The sequence below is a fragment of the Symphalangus syndactylus genome, chromosome 5, assembly GCF_028878055.3.
Source record: "Symphalangus syndactylus isolate Jambi chromosome 5, NHGRI_mSymSyn1-v2.1_pri, whole genome shotgun sequence".
NCBI classification, from domain to species: domain Eukaryota; kingdom Metazoa; phylum Chordata; class Mammalia; order Primates; family Hylobatidae; genus Symphalangus; species Symphalangus syndactylus.
Window position 1 is genome coordinate 103684508 of NC_072427.2, and position 27384 is coordinate 103711891.

At 38.6% G+C, this 27384-nt stretch overlaps 1 protein-coding gene and 1 long non-coding RNA gene across 2 annotated transcripts in view; one reads left to right on the plus strand and one right to left on the minus strand.

Annotated features, from left to right (window-relative positions):
• LOC134736659 (uncharacterized) overlaps positions 1-12145 on the minus strand; it is a 60496-nt gene extending 48351 nt beyond the window's left edge. Inside the window, exon 1 of the long non-coding RNA XR_010120803.1 lies at positions 12028-12145. This is a non-coding gene — a long non-coding RNA (uncharacterized lncRNA). The remainder of the gene's footprint in view (positions 1-12027) is intronic.
• Positions 1-27384, plus strand: part of CYYR1 (cysteine and tyrosine rich 1) — a 103580-nt gene that overhangs the window by 53849 nt on the left and 22347 nt on the right. The window lies entirely within an intron of this gene.

The window sequence follows — 27384 nt, forward strand, 5'->3', positions numbered from 1 at the left end:
GTTCAGTTCCCACTTACAAGTGAGAACACGCAGTGTTTGGTTTTCTGTTTCTGCATCAGTTTGCTGAGGATAATGGCTTCCAGCTCTATCCATGTCCCTGCAAAAGACATGATCTCATATTTTTGTTGGCTGCATAAAGCTCAACATCACTGATCATCAGAGAAATACAAATCAACCACAAGGAGATACCATCTCATGCCAGTCAGAATGGCAATTATTAAAAAATCAGGAAACAATAGATGCTGGCGAGGCTGTGGAGAAACAGGAAAGTTTTTACACTGTTGGTGGGAATGTAAATTAGTTCAACCATTGTGGAAGATAGTATGGTGATTCCTCAAGGATCTAGAACCAGAAATACCATCTCACCCAGCAATCCCATTACTGGGTATATACCCAAAGGAATATAAATCATTCTACTATAAAGACATATGCACACATATGTTTATTGCAGCACTATTTACAATAGCAAAGACACGGAACCAAACCAAATGCCCATCAGTGATAGGCTGGATAAAGAAAATGTGGTACATATACACCGTGGAATACTATGCAGCCGTAAATAGGAATGAGATCATGTTCTTTGCAGGGACACAGATGAAGCTGGAAGCCATCATCATCAAGAAACTAACACAAGAACAGAAAACCAAACAATACATGTTCTCATTTATAAGTAGGAGTTGAACATTGAAAACTCATGGACACAGAGAGGGGAACAACACATACCAGGGCCTGTTGTGGGGTGAGGTCTTGGGAGAACTAACAGAGTACAAACTCATTACTGCAAGTACCAAGGCATTCATGAACCATCTTCCCCCACAACCAAAACACCTCCCATTAGGCTCCACCTCCAACACTGGGGATCAAATTTCAACATGAGATTTGGAGGGGGGTCAAACCAAATTAGAGCAATAATTTTCTCTCTTCTGCAGACCCTAGGATTACATCTAAACATAAGCAAGAGTAATTTCTGGAGCCCCCACCCAACGTCTGGGACTCAGCTCAGGTCATCCTCTCTATAGTAGTTTCTTTCTTACCTTGGGCATGGTTCCTTTTTTATTATTTTTCTTTTCTTTTTTTTTTTTTTTTTTTGAGACGGAGTCTCGCTCTGTCGCCCAGGCTGGAGTGCAGTGGCGCAATCTCGGCCTCCCGGGTTCACGCCATTCTCCTGCCTCAGCCTCTCCGAGTAGCTGGGACTACAGGCGCCCGCCACCACGCCCGGCTAATTTTTTGTATTTTTAGTAGAGACGGGGTTTCACCGTGGTCTCGATCTCCTGACCTGGTGATCCGCCCGCCTCGGCCTCCCAAAGTGCTGGGATTACAAGCGTGAGCCACCGCGCCCGGCCCCTTTTTTATTATTATACTTTAAGTTCTAGGGTACATGTGCACAACGTGCAGGTTTGTTACATATGTATACATGTGCCATGTTGGTGTGCTGCACCCATTAACTCGTCATTTACATTAGGTATATCTCCTAATGGTATCCCTCCCCCCTCCCCCCACCCCACAACAGTCCCCGGTATGTGATGTTCCCCTTCCTGTGTCCAGGTGTTCTCACTGTTCAATTCCCACCTATGAGTGAGAACATGCGGTGTTTGGTTTTTTTGTCCTTGCGATAGTTTGCTGAGCATGCATGGTTTTTTCCTCTTTGGACTTTTGCCCCAGTCGCCCTTTTAGAGCCCTGATCTTTCTAAGACCAAGCCTCTGTCCTCTCCTTGCTAAACTGTACAGCTCCCACTTTATCTAAAGCCTTTTCTTACTGGCTGTGCTGCCCTGGAACTTGGTCTGGTCAATAGGTTTTTGCTACTAAGGAACCTCACTGATAGTTAGGGTTTGACCCGTCTCACAGTATTGCCTACTTCTGGATTGGGTCCTGGGCTTGTGTCTTTCAAAACCCTTGCTTTTTATGGAACTAAGCCACCTCTCCCCACGGCAGCTTTATGGGAGCACTAACTTGGATCTTTTGCCACACCACTGGAATTTTCCCCTGGACCCTGCAACTAAGGAAGTGACTGTGTGTGTATTGAGGGTTGGCATGGCTCCTAGTCCTAGTCTCAGCCTCCAGGGATCTGTGCCAGGCATGCCCATGTCTGCAGCATTCTTAGAGGTACAAAGATGACCAAGCCCAGTTCTTAGACTTAAGGATCATATAATATAGTAGGCAATATGAAATGAGTGCAAGACTAAGGATCGTGCAAGGCAGAATATGGTAAGTGTGTTAGAGACGTACAAAGCACCCTGTGAATTCACAGAAGCAAGATTTCAATCACATTGTTGAACTGCCATAGTGAAAGCAACATTTGAGCTAGGCTTTCAATGATAGATACCAACGGACAGATAAATGAAAAGACACGGCTAGGACAGGGAAGCAACATGAACAAAGACACAGAGGTAGTTAAATGATACAAAGGGAAGAATAAGTAGTGGGTGGGGGAGCTGGAGAGAATCTGGTCTGCATCCAGATTGTGAAAAAGGTTAAACGCCTGGCTAGGAGAAAAGCACTTACTTTGATGACTATTTGAGACCAGGGCTATAGTATACAGCCACACAGGTTATGCACGGCCAACTCCAGGGGTCCCATTCATATGCATTAGGGGTTGGTCAACCTTTTCTGTTTTATCTAGCCTGGTAGTAAATATTTTAGGCTTTGCAGGCCACGTGGTCTATGTTGCAACTACTCAACTCTGCCTTTGGAGCTCAGAAAAAGTTATAGACAATACATAAACACATGAATTTGGATGTGTCCCAATAAAATTTTATTTATAGACACTGAAATTTGAATTTCACAAAATGTTACTCTTTTCACTTTTTAAGCCACTTAAGAATGTAAAAACAGAATGTTCTTAGCTAACAGGTTATACAGAAACAGGCAGCAGACCAGATCTGGCCCCCAGGATATAGTGTGCTGACACCTGGTAAAGACTCAGTGTGGGCTGGGCGCAGTGGCTCACGCCTGTAATCCCAGCATTTTGGGAAGCCAAGGCAGGTGGATCACTTGAGATCAGGAGTTCAAGATCAGCCAGGCCAACATAGTGGAATCCCATTTCTACTAAAAGTACAAAAAAAATTAGCCAGGCACAGTGGCATGCGCCTGTAAGCCCAGCTACTTGGGAGGCTGAGGCAGGAGAATCGCTTGGACCCTGGAGATGGAGGTTGCAGTGAGCCAAGATCGCACCATTGCACTCCATCCAGCCTGAGTGACACAGCGAGACTCTGTCTCAAAAAATGAATAAATAAATAATAAATAAATAAATAAAGAGGGACTGAATGTGAATGATACTCCTAAGTTGTAAGACACATGGACCATGGTGGAAATCCATTGATGGTGTTTATTAAAGACCAGCATGATGCAGTTTTGTCTGTGTAAGAAATAGACGAGAGGGAAAAGAGATGTGAAAAGGGAATCCCATTCTGATGGTACTGCCGTAGTTCAAGCAGAGTGTGTGTGTGTGTGTGTGTGTATGTGTGATATTGTTGACGTATTTCTGAACTGCCACATAGAAAGTGACATTTGAGCTAGGCTTTCTATTTGAATACAGCTATTTTTCTATACTTTTTCTTCCAAATTGTCTACACAATGTACCATCACCTTGGCACCGTGACCAGCTCTCTGCATGTCTTTTATAAAAGTGAATGGCAGAAGTGTCTTAAAAGAATAAAAGGAGAAAAGCAATCATTCTCAAAGTTATAATCTTTGGGGGTAAAGGGGAAGAAACTCAAACCCTCGAGTGGAGGCAGTAGTATAAATTTTCAGCAAAATAAAGCAAAGAAGCCTTCACTTTGCAATAACTTGCTCCTCTTTTATCACAACATCATATAAAAATCTTATAAAATTCATTGTGCTTTCTGTTACCCTCCATTTTAAAAGCCAGCACTTGGGAATGTTTCAGAAAATCGATTCAGTGAACTTCTGTTGTACAAAGCTTTATCTCATTGTTGATATGCTGTCTGCATTCCAGCATGTGACTATGGGTATCTATTTGTGTCTGGCCTTATTGGATCCATCTTCTTTTGTTCATCACAGTAGAACTACGTGAGCCAATGACCAGGCAGGAAAATTCCATGACAAGATTCAATTAGAAAATTAACATCTGGATTTTTATGTGTTTGTTACCCAAGTACTAACCGGTTTATCATCTTTAATACTTTAGTCTCTGAGTCTACTATTTTTAAATGAACTGTAAAGATGTTACTAATATTTAGTATGTGTGTATAATACAGATACCAGCGGCAAGAAACATCTTCCAATCTAAAATAATGGGTGAAGTGTCTACTGAGGCAAATATCTGCTTACTATATGAAATACTTATCTGTCACATATGGATACACACAAAGGGTAAGCTTTCTCACCGATAATAAATGGCATGCTACAATAACGTCAGTTAGCACAAAATTCCCCACAGGGATAATGTGTTCATTTGGCAGGGAATTGAAACGGATAATTTGGATTCCTTCTACCCTGATGTTGTAAAGGTCTGCTGAGGAATTCTAGAAGACCCAAATCACTAGTAAAATAATAGAGAAATCCATAGAAATCCACATATTTGAGTATTTTGTATTAAATATATTTAAAAGATTAGTTATTTATAATACTTCTTTGAATAGATAACACTGACAAATAGGATATCATTATTAATGTTAATATTTTACCATCCTCAACAAACTTGGAGTGACTAACAAAAATAATTATATATAAACTCAATATCTTTTTGAAGTCTGACAACAAATGTATTCAGTACTCAAATCTATAAAATCTAATATTATCATCAAAAGATTTTAATATATCCTTAAATACATTCTAATGAGACTTTTCAAATAGCTGATATTTTGTCAGTATCATACCTTGTGCTAAATACACATGAATCCTTGGAACAATAGACTACGTTGCACAATAGCCAATGTCCTCCAGCAACAGAACAGAAGATACCACACAAGCTGCCAGTATTGGATTCATTCACTGTTGAATGAATTTTGCTTTCAGTAATCTTAAGTGTTTGTTATATATCTGAATTTCCTTGGCATTTTCTTCATGCTCCATACATAGAAAATAAGCCAGTGCTGATACGTAAACAGCTCCCTCCTTCACTGGCCAGGTATCACAGCTGTTAAGCCAGCAGGTCTGGAAATGATACCATTCTCTGTGGCTCTAACAATGAGATAACTTTATAAATATTGATGTAAAATAGGAATGTAATTCATTTTATCTTATCCGGGCAGGTTTTCTATGCACCATACTGCATTATTCATGTACTGGCATTTGAACGGTTGCCTACATTTGGAAATTCTGTTTATAAACTTTTATATTTGGGACTTACAAACCCTTCTGATATAAGCAGGATAAGTATTTTCCCCAATTTCATGAGTTTTAAAATAGAGTTCCAGAGTGGATACCTAAATTGAAGCCATGTGAATAGTGATTGGTTCAATGAGATCTTACATCCGGCCCTGCTGAATCCTGTTCTGGGCTCCCTACATTGCGTCACACTGCATCTTAAGAAGATTATTCCAGAGTTGGTTGCTGTGTAAACCTGAGGAGTGCTCACCAACAGCCAGGTCTCCTCTCCTTCCAGAGCACTTAGAAGATCATACTTCCCAGTCAGCCCTAACCCCCAGTTGGGAGGGATCATGGTACTAGCTCTGACCAATAGGCTATGAGCAGGAATGAGGTGTGTCACTTCTGGAAGGAGTTGGATAAAAACCTTCGTGAGATCCTCAGTAGCAAACATGGAAGCCATAGATTGAGATGGTGGAGCTATAGGATGCAAAATCCTGGATCACTGAGTCACTGCATAGAGGAGAGCTACCCTGGAGAGTCATCTGACTTAAGCAGGCTTTGATTGAGGAAGAAATAAACTTTTTCAGTAAAGCCACTGAGATCTGAGGGTCAGTTCTCACTGCAGCATAAGCTCAGCTTATTCTAATAAAACTCATCCACATCCTTTCTACAGCTGCTATCAGCATTATACCATTATTATCTCCTAATATATCATCTCCAGTTAAGATGTTAAAGGAAGTGTTAGGCCGGGCGCGGTGGCTCACGCTTGTAATCCCAGCACTTTGGGAGGCCGAGGCGGGCGGATCACGAGGTCAGGAGATCGAGACCACGGTGAAACCCCGTCTCTACTAAAAATACAAAAAATTAGCCGGGAGTGGTGGCGGGCGCCTGTAGTCCCAGCTACTCGGAGAGGCTGAGGCAGGAGAATGGCGTGAACCCGGGAGGCGGAGCTTACAGTGAGCCGAGATTGCGCCGCTGCACTCCAGCCTGGGGAACAGAGCGAGACTCCGTCTCAAAAAAAAAAAAAAAAAAAAAAAAGATGTTAAAGGAAGTGCAAAAACTGATCTTTGGTGCTGTGGAGAAAATAAAATAGTAAAAAGGGATAGGAAGTTATTAAGGTTTAGGTGCCACAATTTTAAATCAGTGATCAAGAAAGAACTCACATAAAATGTAACATTTGACCAATGACTCAACACCATACAGATATCTGCAAGAAATACCTTCTAGGAAAAAGGGAATGGTTGAGCATTTGATGTTCTAGCAGCAGCAAAGAGGTCAGTATAGCTGAATACAGTGACTGAGAGGAAGGAGTGTAAAGAGCAATGAGGTTAGAGAGACAAGGAGAACAAGGCATATCATGGAGGGGTTTGTAGGCTATTGTAAGGACTTTGCCTTTTACTCTGAGTGAAATCAGAAGCCTTTGAGTGTGATGCAGTGTAGCAATATGGTTTGATGTCTATTTTTAGAGGACTGTTTTCTAAAAGCAGATTTATGGCATTGAACAGTTATTTACAATGGAGAGTGTTGCAATATAATGTGGATGCGATCATGTGTTATTTTGATGCATGGGCTAATCCTCACTAAACCAATGCTGGTGGTCTTAGTTCACAATGCACATTATATTGATGATAATCAGGCTTCTATCTAAGTTTCTTAGTACCTTAAGCTGCAATCCTCTGATTTGAAACACTTGCCATAAAGTTTCAAATAGATCCTTGCAAGGATCTCTATTCTCCAGAATCTCCATAGTAAATAATCAAAAATAGTTGGATATAATTTCATAGCATATGAAACCATCACTTGGAGTGTCCTAAGTGATGATAGAATGAATGCATTGATCTTACAAACTATTTACTTCGCCATTTCCACCTCAGTACCCAAAAGACATTATCTCCAAAAAGTAAAATCATTCTTCATTCCTAACTACCTATTCCAGAACTTGTGCCCATCGTATTCCTTTACTTCATTCAGAAAGCCCCCATTACCACAACAGCTTAAGTCAGAAACCCCAAAGATTGGTAACCATTTCTACAAGTTTTTTTCTTTTACCTACCCCCTCAAATTCAGCTTTCCCACAATCCAACCCAACCTCAAATCTAGTCTTTATTCCGTTTCATGTGAATTGCTAGAACAAACCCCACAGGTCTCTCTGGCCTTCTGGTTGTGTCACTCCTCTTTCCACAAGAATGTGCTAAACTCTTTGGGCTTAAAGACTCCTCATGATCCAGTTCCTGCCTGCATTTTTAGCAACAACTTTTGCCACTTATGGAATTGTAATATTTGCTGCAGACACACAAAGCTACTTGTTGTTTTCCAAGCATCCTAAGCTATTTCACACATCTGTGACTTTGCAAATGCCATGCCTTCTCATGGGATATTTTCTTGCCTTCTCTAACTGGCAACTTTCTCCTGCTTTCAGCCTCTGTTTATATGTTGTGGCATTTATAGTCTTCCTTGACCTCACCTTCAGGATCCCTCATAGGTGACTTTATTTCAAAGGTGACTATGAGCTTACATTTGTCATCTCCACAAGACAACTCTCTGTATGTCACATCCCCAAAACAAAGGCACATACATAATAGTTGTTCATATGTGTTGAATGAGTTAATAACTCTAAATACCATTCTGGCTCCAATGCCCGGTATTACCATAACTGGGAGGATGTCACATCTGTATCTCAACACCCATCCTGTGATGCCCAATGGGTAGAAAATGGCATTTATTGTCATTTCCTTCATGAGGGAAAATGTAATTTCTTTCAGCAGTTTGTTGGGTAACTTGAAAATCAAACAGTATTTTAATATCGAACTTGTTCTTACTTGAGGGGGCTGTCTGTTTTTTGGCATTTTATCACCCCAGATTGATTTATGTTTGTAATTCTTCTTTGGCTCACAGCCATTGCTATTAAATAATTGCCTTGCTTCTTAATGCTGACCTCATCAGATGCTATGACTATAAAGGAGAAACCCATTGAGAAAAATCAGCCCTTGGTTTGTTGGTTCTTCTGGAAATCTGAATGTTTAAATTTGTGTAAAGATAGATTGCATTAAAGAGAGCATATTCTAAAATTAATAATAGAATAATGAGAAATGTAAAGACGTCTAATGTTTTAAAGGGATTACATTTCAGCAATGCAACATTGTTTAGTGTTTATATTTGGCTCTTTTTTCCTTACTACAGTATAGCATATGTTCTGAGATGGGACATTGCTGTTTTTGCCTCATCAACTTGAAACCTCTCTCTAGTCAGCATAAGGCATGTTTTGTTGAATACTGCAATAATATGCTGTTGTAACTGGTGGCTGAGTCATCTGTTTTTACAGGATTGGTACCGTAAGGAGCTGAGACATATGTCTCATGTGTCAAAATTGAGTGTGAATTTCAAAGTCGAAAATAAAATGAACCCTTGAGCATACTCAAGTGCAAATCACAGCAACCTGTGGGCTGAGGGCTTTCATAGCTACTATTTGATTTTTTCGAAGCTGCATTATTACACTGTTGGTATTTTCATGCAGTGAGTGGCAAAATACAAGCTCAAAGCTTATAAGTACTGCTGTGAAAAGGATGATATTATGGATTTTTCTACTTTCTCTGTGATCAGCTTTTAAAACCCAGGATCCTGTGTTTCTGGTCACTAAGGGCTTCTTTACTTGTAGAGTTACCAGTGGTCAAGTGGCCAAATGAGGGGTCAGGGTCATTTTAGCAAGTGGGCACCCACCTAGATTGGCTAGGGACCTTAGCCATGAGAGGTCCATGCATCTTTTCTACCTGTTTCTCTTTCCTACAATGAAAGAATTCACAGCATGGGCACCTGGGTCAGGTATCCAGGGTAAGATTAAGAGCACAGGAGATGCTGATGATGGAAACACATGGAGATCTTCTTCATACCAAAAACACTGAGTTCACTCTGCTGTTGCATCATGATTTGACACTGAAACTAGAACCAGAAAACCATCTTCAGGAAAGTTGAGTTTGAGAGTGTAGCTGCCCCTAGAGTTCACCTCCATGTCTACTTAAAGCTCCTCTGTCTCCTTACTTAGCCTTGGCCCAGGATGCCTTGTAAAACACAATACAACGACAGTCAAAAATAATAGTATTTATGGAGTTCATGAATCTGAAAGTGCAGTGAAACCTTATTAACATAATAGTTAAGAAAAAGCCCCCTAAATGTCGGAAGAATGTCACAATGCAGATAAATTAAGCAGGGGCATTTCAATGAGAGCATGACTGTAGGCTAAAGGCATGATGACCTAGAATTAAAGTAAAATTAATGGGTGAGAATTAAAGTCTAGCTAGGGAAGAGAAAGAGGACTTCAAATTTCTCACGGGCCCCTTTTCTAGATTAAGAGGGAAATCAGAACCTTCCTATCATCAACAGAAGAGTGATTACCTTTGGGAAACGGGTGGTTGATTGACTGTAATGGGCACAAGGGGCCTATTGAGATGATGGATGCATGCTATATGTTGGTGTGGTCATGGTTCCATGGGCATATACATAAAATCATAAAATTCATCATGCAGCATATTTAATATGTATATATTGTACTGGTGTGAATTATATCTCAATAAAGGATTAACAAAGCAGAGAAAGGGTAAAAGTGGGGCAGTACCTTGATTTTATTTATCTCCCAAGACTAAATAGTTCCTTAACGCATCGTTATCTCAATTTCTTCTCTCGCGCTTACAAAAAGCATTAAAAACCTTTTTTTATATATATATTAACCTAGTTTCTCCAAAATGTCCTCTTTCTATGGTGTTATGTAAACAATAACTTCCTTTCATTTTGTTAAACAGCAGCTCATAATTAGCTAGGTGGCTTTGCCACTGCCCTCATAAACTCAGCTTCCAACTTTATGATTATATTGGCTTAATTTAACTTGATAATAATGATAAGGGTAACAGCTAATGTGCACTAAGCATTTAATGTTCCAGGCACACTGGTTATATACACACACTCATTTAATTCTCTTAATAACCTTTAGATACAATAAATACATATATTTTTCTTACACAAAAATATTGAAGCTTAGCAAGGTTGAGCAGCCAATGCACAGTCACATTGTGAAATGTGGCAGAAATTTGGGTCTGTCTGTTATCAAAGCTCAATCTTAAGCTCTCTGGAATGCACCACCTTCCAGCAGCCTCCAAATGCTCTTGTAGAAGCACATCTTTCTTTGCAACTTGGGCTTTTATTGCTTTTTACTTTTTACATGCTTGGGGATAACAATTTTTGGAGGGAATATCAAAATAATTTACCTTACTTTGGTCACCATGAGGCATCATATGAAGAACAAAGTGTACTTAATAGCATCAAAACTATGAAGTTTAGCAAAGAGGGGCCATGTTTTCCTTCAGATTTCATCTCTGAGCTATGTTTTAATTCATATAAATTTTCTCGTTCACAGAACTTTTTCCTTTCAGCATAAACATTTTAAAAATATTTTAACCATCTTTCAAAAATGCAAAATATAGCCTGAATATGTTCCTAACTTCTTAAACAGAGCACAGCTTCTACCATGTATTAATTTGTGCTCGGAGACATGGATGGAACTGGAGATCATTATGTTCAGTGAAATAAGCCAGGCACAGAAAGACAAACATTGCATGTTCTCACTTTTTGTGGGATCTAAAAATCAAACAACTGAACTCATGGACATAGAGAGTAGAAGGGTGGTTACCAGAGGCTGGGAAGGGTAGTCAGGGAATCGGATGCAGGTGAGGATGGTTAAAGGGTACAAAACAATAGAAAGAATGAATAAGACCCACTATTTGATAGCACAATATGGTGAGTATAGTCGATAATAACTTAATTGTACATTTTAAAACAACTTAAAGAATGTAATTGGATTATTTGTAACTGAAAGGATAAATGCTTGAGGGGATGGATACTTTATTCTTAATGATGTACTTATTTCACACTGCATGCCTGTATCAAAACACCTCATGTACTCCATAAATATATACACCTACGATGTACTCACAAAAAATTTTTAAATAATTTTTTAAAATAATAATAATTTCAGCCTGGCCAATATGGTTAAACCCCATCTCTACTAAAGATACAAAAAATTAGCCAGGTGTGGTGGCACGCACCTGTAATCCCAGCTACTCAGGAGGCTGAGGCAGGAGAATCGCTTGAACCCGGGAGGCAGAGGTTGCAGTGAGCCAAGATGGCACCATTGCACTCCAGCCTGGGTGACAGGACGAGACTCTGTCTCAAAAATAAATAAATAAATAAATCACAAAGAGTAAAGTAAAATAATAATTTGTACTTGGTGTCTGTTACTGGTGACAAATTCTACCATCATATTGTGAGATACTTGGACATTGTTAAGATATGCTGCATTCTTAAACCCTCTCTGGAATGCCTCAAGTTGATATGGAATTCTTTTGGCTGCATCATGTCTCCTTTCATCCACTTTTCCAGTATCCTTATGCCATTTATTGAATTTCTGCTTCAAAATTCCTTTGGGCTACAGAGAACGATAATACATAATAGAGTTCAAAATATAAGTAAAGCCTTTTTGAATAGTTTTTAAAATCTGAATAAATAATTAATAGGAGGACCTGACAGCATCTTCCATGAAGAAAATGCAGATTTTATTTTTTGTCCCATCTCTCTTTTGTATGGATTTGTACAATTCAAATTTCTCAAAGGTATTTTTCCTCTTTGCATCCTATACTTGAGCTGTTATGATTATCTGAATAAATAATATCCAGGTAAGTGTTTTATTGTGACTTAAAAATGTTACTTACTGAGGAGCAAATTGATGATTTCTGTCAGCTCTTCATTAGATGTCTTAAATCTTTAAGAGGCCACAGCAGTGGATGTTCTTCAAGAGTGGTCTCCAGGCAACAGAGTTTCCAGGCAGATACTCTGTGGACACAAAAGTGAACAGAAATGAGATGATAAATTTGGAATAGGGAAGAATTTCACATACATACGAATATTATAGTGTGTTGAAGAGAGGATTTCAAAGGAACATTTTCATTCTATAATTAATTTATTAAATATGGGATTTTTATTTATTCAAGATTTGTTTCATAATACTTTAATTTTTTACCAAGAAAATATAATACTCAGTAATATACTCTTTAAATAGAGTTTTTATTTAATTTTGATCATATACCTCAAATTACTATTTTCTTTTTTTAAAGAATGAAACAAGTGACTAAAGAAGGCAAGATTTAAACATTTGCAAGTATGTCCCCCACTCAGGAACAGGTTCCAAATTATCTCACTAATGTCCTACATAAATGAAGTCTCTCCAAGTACTTTTAGTGGTGTTAACATTATTCTACCAAAATTAGAATTATTGTCATAGAGACTGATTGTTTTGTGGACTACAGCACAGCTCTAAAATTGAGCCTTGTTTAAAAAAGAAATGATAACATTAAGGCCACCATGAGTTCCATCTACTTGCATTTTCCTTGTCCCACCTAGCTCCAAGATCAAGTATAAAACAGAGACTTTTGACTACAGCAAATACACTCAGACCACATATATAGGGCAGAATGTAAACACTTTGGCAAAAATAAATTAGCTCATGTGAATAATAAATGAAAAGAAAAATTTCATCACATAACTATTCATCTATGAGAGCAGACTACCACCAGTTTCACATATGGTATGAAAGATAAGAGATCTTTAAAAAAGTCTCTTCTCCAACATTAGCTATAGCTCACTGGCATATTACAACATATAGACAAACAATAGAAAACAGAAAATATTTGTGGAGCTAAACATATTATATAGTGAGACTTATGGACACTTGCTTATATATACAACAAATCAGAGTCCTCCAGAAGAAATAGACACTGTCATATCTTGCCCTTGTGTGTGTCAAGACCAAGATAAATTGTAAAAGCCAAACTAATTTATTATTTACTTGCTGGAGAGTTGATAGCCTGAAATAACTTGTGTACAGGAAGGAAACAACTACCTTAATTTTCTTTAAATTTATTTCACTTCATAAGTGACTTATTGTTCACTTACTGCTTTGTAAATGTAACTAAACAAAGTAATTATTAGTTACTCTTCCTGTCAAATTTGCTATGCATTTTTGCCCGTCCCAGACTGTCCTCCTAAGCAAGCAACATTCACATATCCATTTCATCTCCTTTGCAAGATCAAAAAAAAAAAAAAAAAAAGCAGTTCTCAATTCTACGCATAGCAAATAAATTCTGCCCATGCTGCCTTTTGCATTGGGGAGCAGAGTATCTTTGATCTGTTTGGCTTGACTGAACTTCTGAACATCTTTGTCTTTAGTACTTTGCCTTCCTACATAGACTGTTCTAAATTTCCAAGACATACTGCTTGATTTCATTAGATTTGGGGTGCATAAATCAGTGCTTTATTTTTAAAATTTAGAATGAAATATTTTAGGATGTAAAAATGATTTCGCTACTAATGTCCTGGATGGACAGATTTTTTTTTTTACTGCTTTTATTTTTCTACTCAGATATTATACATATTTCTTTTTACCCTAAGGCATCGAGGCACTAGGGCAAGCAAGCCAAGATCCTTTGGTGTATGTGTTTATCCACATTCATTAAGATATCCTTATCCTTTGACACTTTTAATAATACTCATCACCTCTCTTTCTCTCATGGTGTGTTCTTCATCGTCAGTACACTTTGCAGGCTGTCATTAATTCTTACAGCACTTCAGAGAGGTAGATAAGTGGGTATGACTGGTCAGGTTTTCATTCAGTCTAACTGTGGGAATCCTTCCATCGAGATAACATAAAATGAAATTGGGACCCATTATCTCCACTGTACAGATGACGAAAATGAGACCAAAAGATTAAGTGGTGAACCAAGGGGGAAAAGAAGGTCCTTGTGAACAGAGTAGAAAAGTCTTTTCAATTCCAGTTTTCAATTCTGAGTCTTTTTTGTTTACCATGTTACAGACCTCTCTTGGCTAGGGAAAACAAATGGAATGTGAATGTGATGCTTTAGAAATTTCTGTATAAAACCTGTAAGAATTAGAAGTGGTAACATTAACCAAATACATTGCACAACATGATTTGTCTACCTTAAGTTTAGCACTAGAGAACTAGGGAAGCATCTATTCAGAACAGGCCTTTGCCATCTTACTGATTATATTTTATTTATTTATTTAGAGGAAGTCTCGCTCTGTCACCAGGCTGGAGTGCAGTGGCGCCATCTCGGCTCACGGCAACCTCCAACTCCCTGGTTCAAGCAATTCTCCTGCTTCAGCCTCCCGAGTAGCTAGGATTACAGGCATGTGCCACCACGCCCAGCTAATTTTTGTATTTTTAGTAGAGATGGGGTTTCACCATGTTGGCCAGGATGGTCTGGATCTCCTGACTTCATGATCTGCCCGCCTTGGCCTCCCAAAGTGCTGGGATTACAAGCGTAAGCCGCTGCGCCCGGCCTTACTGATTTTATTCTAAGGAAACAAGTCACTCACTAGAATTTCCTGGATGAAATGTCCATCCTTTTCTTTGAAAATCTAAATGGTACATGGTACAAGTATGATGCTTAATAGATAAGCAAAACACAACTCTGTCCCACTACTGTTTTACAGGAAACTTTCTACTCTGATGGCTGAAAGTTTGGCACATTTATGACTTTCCTGCTTACTCTTAGTCCTCAAGTCTTCTATGTCTCAAAAACTCTAATTCATAAATTTTAAATGTCTAATCTAAGATGTCAGTAAACATCTTAGACTTCATGCAAGGCTTATCCCCATCTTCCAGCTGAGGCCAGCAGTCAGTGGGTCACCTGCCTTTGGGGAGAGGGGTGTGGCCAATTGCTCTCTCTTCCCACTCATTTCCCACCCAGAAGTCCTCCCCACCCCCAGTGCAGGCCCACCAGTGTGAGAGCTGTGGTTGGGGAGAGAGAAAAAGAGGAAAGTTCTTGTTCAGCTCCTGATAAGTACTGTCCTAAGCCACTGGGCCTCTCTAATAGCAGCCTCCAGTACTTAGACACAGCCTCTCCCCTGCTGGCCTGGAAGCCTTGCTGGTATCTGCTACAAGTGTCTGCTTTCCCTTCCTCCTTGCACCACATCCTGGCCTTCCATCATCCGCTCCACAAAGACTCAGACTCTCCTATTGTAGCCCATTGCCCTTCCAGGTGGTACTCTCAGGACCTAGAAGAGCTCCAGGCTGACCCTCTTTCCTATGTGGCCCACATCTGATGCATGGATAGTTTAATTTCTTGCCTGTTATGGACTGAATGTTTGTGCCACCGTAAAATTCATATATTGCAGCCCTAATCCCCAACATGATGGCATTAGGATGGTGGGGCCTTTAACAGAGAATTAGGTTTGGATGAGGTTAGGAGGGTGGATCCCCCACCATGATGGGATTAGGATCCTTATGAAAGAGGAAGAACCACCAAAGCTGCTTCTCTCTGCCATGTGAAGACACGGCAAGATGGTGGCCAGAAAGTAGGTCCTCACTGAGAATCGAATTCGCCAGCACCTTGATCTTGGACTTCCCAGCCTCCAGAACTATGAGAAATAAATTTCTATTGTTTGAATAAATTTCTATTGTTTGAATAAATTTCTATTGTTTGAATAAATAAATAAAATGAGAAATAAATTTCTATTGTTTCTATTGTTTGAATCACCTAGCTTGTGGTATTTGTCATAGCAGCCCAAGGTAACTAAGACATTGCCCTATTTTGGGTGGGGTATAAATTTCCCCAATCAAGCCCTTTCCAGTTCTCTCCCTGCACTACCATAGACCCCTTCTCTGAAAAAAAAAAGTGTTCTGTTCATTGCTCCTCGCTTTCCCTTTCCAGTTTTCCTTTCCACTGCTCAAAAATGTAATCCTCCTCCAGCCAGTCTGATCCACTCACTGATCTGGCATTTCATGTGCAATCAGACCCAGCAGCCTTTCACAAACATAACCTCCTGCTTATCTGTCCAACCTCATTTCCAGCTTCTCACTCACAGATATTGTTAGGTCCTGCACTACTGGACTTGTACAGTGACCCAAATGCACCAGGTTTTCTCCTTTTCTTCTGTCTGTTTTGCTTTTGCCTTGCTGTATGAGTTACCTGTGGCTGCCATAACAAATTACCAAAAAATTTTAACTTAAAACAACAGAAATTTGTTCTCTTGACATTCTGGGGACCAGAAGTCTGAAAACAGTGTGTCAGCAGAGCCATAGTCCCTCTGGAATCCCTAGAGGAAAAACCTTCCTTACCTCTCCCAGTTTCTGGTGCTGTCAACATTCCTCAGCTCATGCTGAAATCTCTGCCTCTACAGTCACATGGCCTTCTATTTTTCTGTCTGTCACATCTCCCCCGTGTGTCTCTTATAAAAATACTCATCATTGTATTTAGGGCTGACCCAGGTAATCCAGTATGAACCCTACACCTCAAGATCCTCAATGTAATTAAACCTGCAAAGACCCTTTCTAAATACTGTTCTGGGAATTAGAACACGGACATATCTTTTTGGGGACCATTCCTTTCCTCACATCAGTTACCATAGCAGCCTCCCAATTAGTGTCCCTGTCTCCATTCTTGACTTTTATTACCTACTTTTCATTCTACGAATATCATTTTGAAACACAGCTGATATGGTTTGGCTGTGTCCCCAACCAAATCTCATCTTGAATTGTAGTTCCTATAATCCCCATGTGTTGTGGGAGGGACCCAGTGGGAGGTAATTAAATTTTGGGGGCAGTTACTCCCATGCTGTTCTCGTGGTCATGAGTGAATTCTCATGAGACCTGAGGGTTTTATAAGGGGCTTTTCCCCCTTTGCTCAACACTTCTCTCTCCTGCCGCCATGTGAAGAAGAATGTGTTTGCTTCCCCTTCCCCATGATTGTAAGTTTCCTGAGGCCTCCCCAGTCATGCAGAAGTGTGAGTCAATTAAACCCCTTTGCTTTATAAATTACCCCGTCTTGGGTATGTCCGTATAGCAACATGAGAATAGACTAATACAACAGCTCTACTCTTGCCACTGTTATTCTTATGTTCCAGTTTTCATGTTAGCATGGCTCATAAGGCCCTTCACAAGCTAGACTTAATTGTCCAAGCACATTCACAACCATTAGTCAAACACCCTCCTACCATCAAAACTGAATGCAGACTTGCTGTATTGAACTTTTCTCTCTTAAAACAGGCCTGTGCTCTTTTGCCTTCCTACTGGTTGTTTCCTCTCCTTGAATACTCTTTCTCTTCTTCCTTGACTAACTGATCTTTCAAATCTCATTTTAATTACTTCTTCCTTAACATCTTTACAACTTGGACGTGATTCTATACGAAAGACAAGGTCATTTTTAAAAAGCAAATCAGCTAGCAAGAATGCTATGAGAAGCATGCCAACAAAGAAAAATGGCTATAGGGCCTTCAAATAAGTTGTTATTTTTGTTGTCTGTCTTTCTCCCTGAGACAGGCCAAATATGATACCTTCTAGATCACTGTTGTATCCACAGCTCCTAGAAAAACACTGACTAGGTACTTCATCTGTAGTAAGTGAATATATGAAGAGATGTGTTCCTTACTCTTTTTCAAGAACTTAGCAAATGTAAAAGGTAGACATATTGGAAAGCTGACATCAAATTTAGCTTCTTGAAATTTCAAACCAAATAAAAACACATGACACAAATGAAATATGTCACCCGAATAAGACACACAGTTCAAACTTTAATTCAATAGAGGGCATAAGATCAATATTTACACATACTGATCTTACAATAGGAGTCTGCTGAAGGGAAATGGTCACTTGTCTCTCAATGTAGAAAAGAATGTGCATTCTGTAGGCATTTTGCTACATAACAGAGGGGCTTTGATTCTAAATTGATTGGTTCCCCAAAAATTAATTATTAGTTTTACATTATTAGGATATCATTGTACGAGGCAGTGTGTATCACTCCTTCTAAGGTGGGTCATATGGATATAAGTCATACTTCACTGAGTCCATGGTACTTTAATAACTGGAATTTCAAATAGTAAAAGAGCAAATTATATTTCTTAGCCCCATGTAGTACTGGAACTTCCCTTAGGGAACCATATAAGAAGCAAACTATCTCCTAGAAGCAGAAGGGAAAAATATAAGTCAAGATTTATGGAATAGGGCTGAAGGCTGTATAACCATTTTTCTTTGTAGGCATTCTTCTCATAGCACTCTTGCTAGCTGATTTGCTTTTTAAAAATGACCTTGTCTTTCTTATAGAATGAAATCCAAATTCTTGTTAAAGGGCTTATTTTATGTTCTATGACATGAATGATACAAGATTGATGAAACAATCTTTGAAATCATGGACTGGTGAATTGATTGGCATAATCTAAAACTGTTTCTATAAAATAAGTTATTGATGTTGTTCCCTGGAATTTTTATGATCTGGATTTCCTGCTAAGGGTACATTAGTAGGAAAGGGCCCCTTATCGAGTTAAATCTGACCAAATATGAAGATGTTTTAAGGACGAAAGTTACTAAGAAAGTTGACTCTGATTCCAAGTAAAGAAAATTTTAAAACTTTGGCACAAGTGCAATTTAGTGTAGCAAAGTTGTGTGTTGTTTGGTAACCTTTTTAAATTGTTAAAACTAAATAATAAGTTACTGTTCAATAAATATCTTTCATTACCAGCAGATATTTTCAAGTTTGTCATCCTACTAGATGTTAATGGTCCAAAAACAAAGAAAATTTTTGAGTAAAAGTTATAAATGACTAAATGAAATTAATGTATACCTTTCCATTAAGATTCACTCACATCTGGTGGGAAACTGATCTTCCTTGCTGAACGTGGGTTAGATCAGCAATAAGATATTGCATATTCTATAAATATTGGATAAATATCAATAAATATTCCATTTATCTGGGTCTATACAAATTTGGAAATTTCTAGCTTGCTAGAGTATTCTCCCCATTTGGGATGCACTGACCTGTCTATTTTCATATAATCAAACATATCTTTCAATGGCTATATATGAGCAGAAAAGATTGCTAGCAATTGTTCAGTGTCTCTATTTCTGTAACATCTTATTAATGTTTACTAGTTTTGTATATTTACCAGAAAAAAATGATTCTATGTTATTCATTTTGTACATCCATGATTTCTTCCCATATTTTAAATGCATTTAGCAGACTGAGAAGAAAATAATAGTAATATTCATTAACAGTATTTATTTCATATAATCTCTGTTGATGGAAGTACTTTGACTTAAAGTCACTACCCCTTTTTTCTTGAGAGAGTGATGCTAAAATATTCTTCCTTTCCAGTTCCATATATCTGAATCTAGCTGATATTTCTTTCCTTTGGGCTCTGTCCTAGGCTTCCTAAACCAATTTCTATTGAGACAAAGCTCTTAAGCAGCTTCAGACCCCTCTGTGAAAATATTTGCCTCTACTAATCAACTCAGGGATTCCCAATCTAGCTACGTATTAGCACTACTAGGGTAACTTTAAAAATATAACAATATCTTGACCTCATCTCCAGAGATTCTGATTTAATTGATTTGACTGAAGGCCCAAACATCAGCATTTTTGTGATTTAATTGAAACCTAACTTGAAGCCAGAGTTGAGGATCACAGCCTTCATTCCAAGACACAATGGGTTTGGCCCTCAAATTCTTTACCAAATCTGGTGCCCTGTTCTGCCCATTCAGCTAAATAACTGGGGAAGCCTAACAGCCACACCCAAGTCCTTGGAAGTTTCATCTGCCTTCTAATGTGGTTATTTCCAGGGATTCACCACAGTAGTGCTTCCATTTTGTTTCCTGAGTTTAAACCCCTTTGATATCCCATTTTGATAAGATTCTGGAATCCATATCCTCTTCTTTTAATCGTGAAGTTGATTATGCTGCTGAAACAAATGAACCCTGAAATCTCTGTGGCTTAGCCCAATACACTTTCATTTCTTGATCACGTCAACAGTTCACCCGTGTGGCTCTCCCTCAATTAATGGCTGTGTGACTCCGCCTCCTTCCATATTGTGGGCTGGCTCTCCCAGGATCCTTTGCTCCCAGTCACGCAGACCTGCTCCGAGAGCACAAGGGTGAAGTGGAAGCAGGTCTTTGTGCAGTTGGAGTCTAATTAGATCACACAATGCCCAATTAGACAACGCTCCAATGCAGTTGGAGGTGACGGGAAGTAAACGTGACTTTACTGAAGTGACAGGAAGTAAACATCACTTCCTTTAAGTCTGTTGGGAAAAGTTAGTTACATGGCCCTTCGGAGATTTGGGAGAAGCTGGGAAGCGTAGAGCCTCGCACAGATATTTGGCAAGCCCTAAGTGTTGTAAGCTTGCTGCTAGCATTCGCTTGATTTAGATGGATCTGTAGACCCAAAGATTATTACCCCTTTAATTGCTGTCACTGTTAGATCTACCTATCTCTGCCCAATCTGCATTAATGTGATCAGAAGAATCTCTATCTGAAGTGATAACCCAGACTGTAATCCTGTTTATTCCGCCTGTCCACATAGGCAATATACGTTATGTGAATAACTGCAGGTTGCCTAATTCTCCCAGTCTACACAGCTTATACTGACTAACTTTCTGCTCGTCTGGTAGAAAAACAGTCATTTCTCAGGCTGTTCCTCTTTCCTTTTGCCTCTCCTGGTACATGAAACAGAATTCAGTTTCTCTGACTTCTGGGACACAGAAAAGAAACAAAATTGTGGTGTAAGAACCATCACTCCGATGGCTCAACCCTGGTGTAAATCTTCTCTCTGGTAAGTTCCCTGTAACACGTTACTCTTACAGGAGTAAGTAGCACCCTAGCCTATGGGAATTTCAAAGAATACAGTTAAACATTCAAACACATTATAGTAACTGCTTCTAAAAATACTTCTGATTTTTTAATCTTTTTTTCTCCTTTTAAAATTGACAAATAGTAATTACATATATTTATGGGGCACAATGTGATGTCCCAGTTCGTGTATACATGCATAAAATATTCTGAAACTGTTACTTTTTTAAGGGGAAAAAAAATCACAGAAGACATCTTTCACACCAACTAGTACGTCTTGGTGTAGCCATCTTTTGCCAAGGTTTTTGAGACAAAAGTATATCTTTCCAAATTAGAAATAAGTAATTAAAATTTAGCTAGATAATATGAATGAGTACATGCAGTTATAATTACTTATATATTTAATATTACCTTGATAATTATTACATCTCCACAGACTTGAGATTGTTGTTTATCTTGACAATACGTAAGAATTCTTGAAAGAAGATATTCTCTTTCTCCCCCCTCAGAAGTGGAGGTGATGTTGGGGGAGATAATTGTGTGAATAAATGTAGGTTAATTACAGCTAGTCAATATTCATAGAATTTTGTTCTGGTTGGACTGTAATTAATTATCACACCGAAATTTAACTCACTTCTAATCTTTTTTCAATGTTCATTAAGCTGAGATTTCCATTTCTGCTTTGCTTTTCTTTCTTGACCTGCAGCAACTGTATTATTAAAGTAGAATTTCTGCTAATTAGTTGTGGTACTAGGGAGCTAGAGGGAACCTCGGGCATTGTCTGATCCAATTAGATTCCAACTGCACAAAGACCTGTATGGAAAGATCAGACTGCGGAAGCAATCTAAGAATAACTTGAAGATTATTATTTGAATTTATGTTTAACAGAAGTTTAAGAACATTAGTTTCAGAGAAGGACAGTTAAGAGTCCATTGATAATACAAGTAAAGCAAACTTCCTATCTGTGCATGCTCATTGTGCTGAAAGTTTAATGCAGTATTAAAGAGTAGATAGGCATTTTACAATCATGATCATCTTTGGAAAACAAAGGTGGTTAAAGTCAGACCAGTAAGCAACAACAGTAAGCAAAGGATCTCCTGCACTCTTTGTGATAACCTTTCCGGGCCTGATCCATCCCTTCTTTCCTACAAGGTGTCAGAAACTTCCCTTTCCAGAGGTCACTCCTTTGGGAGCAGTAAGAGATCTAGTAGACCAAATTTACCTTAAAATTTCACACACATTCAGGGTATTATTCCACAATGGAATAAACTTCCTCCAGACTTAAGTTACTTTTAAATATTAGGAGTGTCTAATAGCTTTGGGTGACTTGGAATAGGATAGAGTTATAATAGTCCTTTAGGAGTTTGAACTTGGTAACTTTAAGACACAACTAATTTTACCTTCAGTGTTTTTCCTGAATTCTTTTCTCCCCACCTTCTTTCCTGTCCTACTGCCATTGCCAGGTTAAGTCTTTTACCATCTTTTGTACAGATATTTACAACAGTCCTTTAATTAGAATGCCTGGATACAGTCTGGTACCCACCAAATCCACTCTCCATGTTACCCTTAAACTTATCCATGTTTAGACCATTTCACTTGTTTCCCATGAACTCCAACAGAAAGTTCAAGTTCTTTACAGCATTATTAAAGACGTTCCTTATCTAGAAGACCCCACCCAAACCTCTGCTTATTCTACAGCCTTACCTCTCTGTTTTTTATTCCAGCAACTGTCGACTTTTCATGGTCCCTTAAGCACATCATGATATATTACATTCCTATGGCACTTCTGTGTTCTTTTGATCTGAAATGTGCTTCTGCTCTAATCCCGTCAACCCTTTAGGATTCAGAAAGGGTTAACTCCCTCAGTTACCCTTTCACACACATATACACACAACCTCTCTCTCACACAACCAATCTCTACTCACACACACTCTCACACATGCTAACATATTTGATAGATGCCGTCCTCTCTGCTTTCATAGAACCTAGTTTGCACTTCCCCATTTGCATTTAATCCTATGCGTTGTAATTACATGCATATGCATGTGTCTTTCCCAGTCTTAGTCTTCCTTAAATTTCCAACATCATATATAGGCTAGAGATATTAAAAATTGTTTCATGCTTCATATTATTATTATTCTCTTCGACCTTGAGATATTTTTTGAAATATGATCTGCCAGAACAGATGGCCACTAGAACTCTTCATAGCCTCACTCCTGCAAACTTGCCCAAAGTTACATTTCTGACTTTGTGGTACCACTTATATGTTTAGAAGAAAGATAAATGGAACTGAGATTTGGGGGCATCTGTCTCTGTCATTCATTCTTTATAATTCTAGCTCACATCTGTAGGTTCAAACTTGAACCTAGAATTCGAATAATGCCAACCATACAAAGTTGCAGTGTGTGTGAATGTCTGTGTCATTGTTTGCCAATTCCCCTGCCTCTGCTACTAAACTGAGCACCTCTATTTCCCTCATGTCTTTCTCAGTGGTTACAAATGGCAGGTCTAGGGACAGTTATCTAATTAAAGCTAGGCCAATTACAGTATCTCTGGCCTTGGCCATGTAAATTGATACAAAGGTAGGTCCCCAACTCTAGCTAGGCCAATCACGTTCCTTCTCTGGGATTGTATATACTGGAATAAGATGAGATTGAGATCTAATGGATAGACATAAAACTCAGAAACTATTTGGAGCTGTGTATTAGCAGCATCTACAGTGAGAGAGAATGATATTGATGCTATGATGAAAATAGGTTGCTTGTGAATTTTAATGAGCATGAAGCTAGACCCTAAGAGGAAGCCAAAGTATGACAGTTCCAATCAATCACATCAGGCTGACACAGGTAAGGTTGTGAGCAAGACATTTGAGGAGGTGTAACTGGGCAGGAGCTGTTGAGTCTGGGCAGCCTCAGGCTTGTGAGAGTTGTGTGCAGATAATAAATGTCAGAACCAGGCAAATCACTGACAGCCCTAGAACAGGAATCTCCCCAGCAGACAGCGACCAGTCACAGGCTTGTCTCAGCAGAGAATGGGAACTTGCGAGGGCCCAGGCAAAGGATCACAGTGGCCTGGGTGGGCAGGCCAGCTTGTAATGCGTAGACAAAAGCAATCAGTAGAGCCACAGGAGAAGACACTGGGTTAGGCACGTGGACTCATTGCCCGGGGTCTACTTGCCATCAAAGTTTATTACCTCCTTCAGCAGTTACTTTGGAAAGGTTTACAATCTCCAATATCAACATGAGTTTTATTAGAATCTTTAAATATTTAATCCTTATTAAATCTTTAAATATCCAGCTGCCCCCAAAAAGCAGATGCTGTTCTGCCAGGTCGTTGACTGTGTGAGCCTCCATATTTATTTGAAACTCTCCATCTTCGAGTCAACGGAAAGGAAAGAGTATTAGCTCTGAATTTTCGTATCTCATTCAATCTTTTAAGTCTTATGTGCTCTCAGGACTTAAATCTCAACAAATGGACTTTCAATAGAAATCCTTGTAGTCACTATTAAAAAACTAGTTTGTGACTTTTTATTTCCACTCAAAGCATGGCAAAAAGGTACAGAAAGAAAAAGAAGAAAGTCCTGTCTAAAGTAATCACCATAAGCAAGTTAAGATAATTAGCTCAGTGGGAAGTTTCAGCAAAGGTTACTTCAAAATGGTGAACCATGCCAATGCATTATAAATGAGAGTATTGTATCTGGAAGTAATTGAAGATTTTTTAGGTTTGGAATGAGAAAAGCAGGAAAGCCTGTGTGCAGTGGCTGTATCTATTTAACTCTAGTTTATAATTCCATGTTTCATATTTTTCTTTTCAACACATTTTGATAGACTGTATTGTGTGGCAGAATGCAATCACCCATAGTGAAAGCGTTCTACACTCTTGCCTTTCACTCACTCCCCCGTTGGATCAGTCATCAGGTCTTAGAGCTTAAATTTCGCAGACATTCCAGGAATTCTTTTCTCCTCTCTTTCTCTACTTCCCAAGTAGAATTTTTTCATCTTGACATGCCTAGTGCTTAGTAGAGTGTCTGGCACGAAGAAGACACTCCATAGCATTTGTTGAGTGGATGAGAAAATGAGAGCAAGGCAGTCCATTGCAATCTACTCAGCTCTGTGGTGGAAATTAGGACTGCCAAGCTCCAGTTTGAACTCTACCACAAAACCAGCTGGAAGAACTTTAGCAACTATTTTATTTTAGGTACTCACATATTTGGTTTTCTTACCTTCGAAACATGTGAGTTGTGGTCAATGCCCCAAAAGTACTCTCTGGTTCAAAAGTTACATGTAACCAAGAAATAGCATTAAGAAATTATTACTACTCTCTTTAGTGTATTATATTTATACTTTTAAAAGAAAAACAATTCTCTTTTGCTGAGTATGATCAAATTATTTCATTGTTGTCTTGTCATAGTCGTCTATGCCTGGAGATAGTCGACCTTCAAAATCTCTTTGTTTACTATCTAGTACATGGCTCTAAAATCTTTAAAGTCAAGTATTATGTATCATTCAACTTTGTATCATAGTACCCAGAATAGTGCTAGCACGTAGTGATGCTCAATATATATTTCTTTTTTTTTTCTTGTTATTTTTTGAGACAGAGTCTCACTCTGTCACCCGGGTTGGAGTGCAGTGAGGCTATCTTGACTCTCTGCAACCTCTGCCTCCCAGGTTTAAGCGATTCTCGTGCCTCATCCTACCAAGTAGATGAGACTACAGGTGTGTGCCACACACTGGCTAATTTTTGAATTTTTTGTAGAGGCAGGGTTTCACCATGTGGCCTGGCTTGTGTTGAACTCCTGGCTCCAAGGAGCAGCCCTCCTCAGCCTCCCAAAGTGCCGGGGTTACAGGTGTGAGCCACTGCCCCCAGCCGCTCAATATATATTTAATGAGTGAAGTCGTGAATGTTGCTATCTAGTGGTAGTCATTTAGAATTGTAGGCAAAATGACTGAGGGATAAATCAAACATCTAAGGTGTTTTGTTTTTCAAAAACGAGTTTGTTTCTCCCTCATGTAAAGGGAACAGGAGTTGATATAGCCTCTCCATGTTGTTATTAGTGATACAATTGTACCTGTTTCAGTACTACTGAGTCAATACTGCTTTTCCAAATATTGGTGTTAAATAAACAGTTAAATGAATCACTTTCATGTACATAGCATTAAAATGTTCTAGAAACTTCTTTAACTATGATTTACTGCATTTAGATTTTGACATATAGTATGCTGTGTTGTGCAATCTCAAAGCTGTACTGACAACTAACCAAATAATGACATTTGGTATCCACACAGTTAAATATATATCTTATATTATATATGTTATATATACATAAAACAATATGTATGTGCATGTGTATAAACCTTATAGAAAACTGAAAAATCGTGTTTATTTTTTTAATATGACCATTTTTGAATCATATGTATTTGACTCATTAAATCTATATTGGCACAAAATCAGGTAGGAATTTGGCACTTGTTCAGATAATTCAGTCAGTGCAAATAAGTGCTAACCACGCAGTTCTTAAAGGGCACTTTTTGTTCATCAAAGCATTTACCATTGAACTCTAGTGATAAAGTGTTATTCTGTAGATCACCCTACAATCTACAACATATTCAAGAGCACTTTTTGTTCTCATTTTGTATACTACTTTGACTTCGAAGTAATGTATAGATTTCTTGAAGATCTCTCACTGAGCCGTAAAATTTAATTCTACATAAGATATGAGGAACAATCCCAATTAATGAAATTGGACGCAGTCACTTGCTTTCCTGGTTCTGATATGCTTTTTTAGAACTTTTCTACAGGATCCCAGAGTACCTATATGTTCCTTAAAACTGCCATTTCCACATGAAATATTTGTTTTTGTTTAAACTGTATAACAATTTTGGCAAAGGAATTGTATTAGGTAAGATTAGGTTGGGTAGCATATCACATACACATACATTCACACTCAAACTAGAATAACAGAGACTTTAATAATTTTTTTTAAACTAGTTTGTTTCTGGTGCAAAGGAAATGGGAGTTGATACAGCATCTCCATGTTGTTATTAAGGATACAAACTCCATCAAACTCATACCTCTTCCATCCCTAGGATATGGCTCTTGTTTTCATGGTCCACCTTGGAGACTAGAGCTCAGCCATTACATTCCTATTTCAGAAAGCTGAAAGGAAGGTAAGACAGAAAATGGGAGAAAAATCCCATTCCAGCCGTCTTTTAAGGAGAGAATTGACACAAAATATTTTATTACAACTTATTTTCCAAAACTCAACATGTAAAAAAAAAAAAAAAAAAAACCACTAGCTTTAAGGCTACCTGGAAGATGTAGTATTGGCCAGGCATGGTGGCTCATGCCTATAATCCCAGCACTTTGGGAAGCTGAGGCAGGCAGATTGCTTTACCTCAGGAGTTGGAGACCAGCCTGGCAACATAGCGAAATCTTG